Source organism: Heterocephalus glaber, unplaced genomic scaffold (genome assembly GCF_053883595.1).
Source record: "Heterocephalus glaber isolate CG9 unplaced genomic scaffold, H.glaber_assembly_v1.0 deba00001067, whole genome shotgun sequence".
Classification (NCBI taxonomy): domain Eukaryota; kingdom Metazoa; phylum Chordata; class Mammalia; order Rodentia; family Bathyergidae; genus Heterocephalus; species Heterocephalus glaber.
Genome location: NW_028258187.1, coordinates 2,272,559 through 2,276,619, shown reverse-complemented (window position 1 = coordinate 2,276,619; position 4,061 = coordinate 2,272,559).

Sequence of the window (4,061 nt, the reverse complement as noted above, 5' to 3'; positions counted from 1 at the left end):
TCTGCTTGGCCTTTATCATTTTCCTGTTTTCACCCAATCTAGGCATTCTTGTTTTCTCTCTGTTAAACCACAGACTTTTCAAATACTCATTGCATGGTGGGGTGGGGGGTGTTGTTTTGTTTCTTTTTGCTCTAGCTCTTCAGGGAGATAAGCTCATTCAATTTATCTGCAATTTGGATCACGAAGAGCCATCCCTCTTACATTTGACGTGTCTCATCAGAGGTCACTCCAGCCGACAGCTTCCTCTGGCAAAAACGAGTGCTCTGAAAGGTGACCCAGCCGTACTGGGGACGAGGGGCACAGGGGACTTCTGTGACGGTGATGTATGATGATATTTCTGAAGAAAGTCAAAACCATTTAGAAAGTAGGTTTTGATGAATTGCAGGAAATGGTGGATTTGCAACCATTCCAGAATTCCTGGGGATTGACTGTCATCAGGCAGCGATAACAATTTCAGCAAGCATATTGTGGAACCGAGACCAAGGCTGGCACTTGGGCAGAAGTGCTCTGCTGGTGTCTGTGGTTGTACAGCGTTTGCTTCTGGGAGGAGACCTTAAAGTCGTTTCTTACTTACCTGAGGCTCCATTTCTGCTTGTCTACTGAGGTTAAGAAATAGCAGAAAGGAAAAAATCCTACTGCAAAATACTCTTCCGTGGAGACAGAGAACCCTCACCCCCCACCCCGTCCTCTGAGGACACTTTGTCCAAGGAACACAAGATGTGGCAGAATAGTATGCTGGGCACAGGCTTCAGGGAAGAAGCAGCATTTCCTCCACCCTTCAGCATGCCCTGCCCTGGTCACTTCTGTCTGTCAATGGGCCAATGATACAAGATGGCAGCACAAGGACACAGCTGGGCTGGTGGACGCCATTGTCCCAGCATTGACTGTGATGACTGAGTTTCATGGGAACTGTTGAGGAGAAGCTAAAAACTGAAAGATGAGCAGAGAATAGAGGCTCGACAAAGAGGCTGGTACTCAAGGGTTTCTCTTTCTTCTGAACCTTTGAATTACCCAATCTCTGGAGTGCCCTTGTATCATTTTGAGTGTGTTGGTGATCTCATCACCCCCTGGAAGCTCTGCTCCAGCGGCCACTGTCCACATGGTGTTGGGCACAGAGTGCCCACTCCACACACCCACCTGAGCTTGCTCGCTTCTCTTCAGGTGGTAAATCCCAAGATAGGATTTTGTGGGAACAAAACGGGGTCTTCCCCTTCCAGCATGGTTATTAAATTATTCAAAGCATGAAATACTTTTTCCAAGAGCCTGTAGTGCTTGAATAAAGCCCGCTATTTAGGAAGTGGTGACAATGTGCAATCTGCAAAAAAGGGGAAGCCTTGGGGCTGCTGTGGTAATAATGCAGTTACTTAAAGAACATTTAAACTACAAATATCTCTGTGGTTTTTATTTGGTTCCATAACTACTGTCACTGAGAAATTTCTCAAACCTTGGCTAATCACTTTAAAAGTGCAAGGCTTAGCAAGTAAGTATGCTTCCCCAAGTGCCCTGCTCCTTCCAGCCCCTACATCTGCTGTATTCGACAAAGCAATTCAATTCCAAGGAAAATCAAGAAAAATTTAGCAGACAGATAGAAACAGAATATGGTCTAAGTCTGCAGTTGTGGGAAAGTTCTGACTGTTACTACAGAAAATAACTAACATGTAATTGCAAATATAGGGGAGTCAGAGCTTTTGAAGACTGAACATTTGATCCATCAAAATCGCAGGGTGTGTTCAGTTTGGGTGGGTGGAGAGAAAGCACTTGCTCGCAGGGCTTGGAGCCCCAGTGTTCCAGGATGTGCTGAGTCACATTAAAGGAAGCAGCTGACAGTGTGTGTGTGAGTGTGTGTGTGTGTGTGTGTGTGTGTGTGCATATTTGAGTGCCTACTTCAACTGGATTTGGAAGGACTTGGCCTTCTCCGTGTCTCCTCATCAGGCTCACCAGTGGTCCACAGACAGGATCTGAGGTTCAGCCCCATCTCCAGTGCCTGGTGGTGTGGAGAGCAATGGACTCTTCTGGCTTTCTCGAGAGCCACTTAAATCCCAGGACAGAAGGGCACAGGTACATACCGCACAGGAGCCCAGCGATGATCCTCTGAGCTCTGGCCTTGACCCGCAGTGACCCGATGGTTTGCCTGGTGTCATCTTGGCCAAGTGCAGCAGAAGGCTCTCTTGGCTGTCCCTTGAGTACTGTGACTAACTAGATTATGAGTTACTGGGAAGCAGGAGACTTGCCTTATACTTTAAAATTTGTGTCACTTCTTTTCAAAATCTTTTTCTGAACCTAGCATCATACATAAAAGATGCTCATTATAGACTCAGTGAATTAATGAGAAGCAGTTCCTGTCAGAGGGTCTGCAATTGCTCTATTGTCGTGAGTTCCCCCACCCAGGGTGAAGCTGGAGTTCTTCAGTGTCCCCAGGCTTTGTGTCCACAAACTGGTCTGCTTGGATGTAGCCCAGGGTCTTCCTTGTCCCCCCTACTGAAGGCAGTTGCCATTCCTACGTGTAGTATGGTCAACAGCAGCTGGTAACCAGGGTCATGCAGGGGGAAGCTGTGGGCCGAGGGAGCTCCTTGAGTGTTTGCACTTCAACAGCCTCAGCATTTCTGCTGTTCCAGCTTCAGATTCCTCTGTTGAACAACATCTTTGACCCAGCAGGAAGCTTCTGAGTGCCTTGGAATGAAACCAGACTCCTGGCTACTTTCACAATTGCGTCTTGGCCAATAATTTGTGCACCTATAATTTGCCAATGCTGATCAGCAGCACCCCTCCCCCATCTCCACTACACTTTAAATGGCACCTGGGGGGCTGGGGAACTATTGCAGCAATGTAACAGTGGGTGGCAGGAACTCAGAAGTGTAATCCCAGACCTGCTACTCATTTCCTGGATGGCTTTTGGTCCATACATTAATCTCTCTCTATCACCGTTTCCTTCTCTGGAGGAGATAGCAAGAATAATGGGATGTTTTATGCATTAACACATTTATGATCCTGATGTGCTCTGCAAAAGCATGCTTCTCTAAAAATGCTTGGTGGTAGAAGGTAAATCAAAAGAAATTTATTTTCTTCTTTTTAATATGACATATTGATGAGATCTATCTTTTTATGCCATAGTTAGAGAGAAGAACTGAAATGGATTAAAAAGCTGAGTGTTTTACGGTACAAAAAGCACTGCATTTTCAAATGCTCAGGACTGAGTTATCTAATAATAATCAGAGGTACCTTAAAGCAAAGATGAGGGAATCCTTCCAGTATCAGGACTAATAAAATCTCATCCTTTCTCAAGAGGAGCATTTCCATTAGTCAAGGTGGATGTTGAGCTAAAGCTGGTCTCAGGACTTTGGCTGGGAGTACTTATTATTTTTTTTTGTACAATACACTTTGGTTATGAATTTTACAAAAATTTTACTGCATCAACATGACTTATATGAGACCAGGGAGGGCAAAATAACCCCCAAGATGTCATTATGGATGAACAGCATTGCATATTCTCTAAGAAATGTCCTTGCCTATTTTGCCTCTATAAATTTTTCTGCCTCTTAGGAAGAGACGGGATAGCTCTAAGGGGAATGCAAGTCATATGTGCCATGACCCCACGCAAGACAGGTCCAAAAAGGGGCTCAGTTACAAAGCTGCACTCTGGTCTGGTCCTATATTCAAAAAGAGACCCTATGATTTAAGTGCGTTAGCTTGTTACCACTCTTTGGAGTTTTCATTATCCAGGGACTGTTGTTTTTGACATTAGAACTGGAAATGGGGCGAATCATTAAAATCAGTTCATTTTAAAGAAACCACTCAACTCCGCAGTTTTCTTCTTGTGAGGTAAGTTGATAGTGTCTGCGTTTTCCATGCATGGCAGGTCAACGACCTCAAAGTGGACCATGCAGTTATTACAAGAAAATATAATTTGAGAGCAATCTGGGGAAAGCCTTGAGCAGGTAAGTTACTCCAAAGTAGGAGGTTTTACAAAGCGGCCACATGATGCCTTCAAAAATCTCTGCTTTGGGGCAATGATTTCGAGTTGCTGTCAACAGAGCTGGACTTTACACGGTGGGAGATGTGCA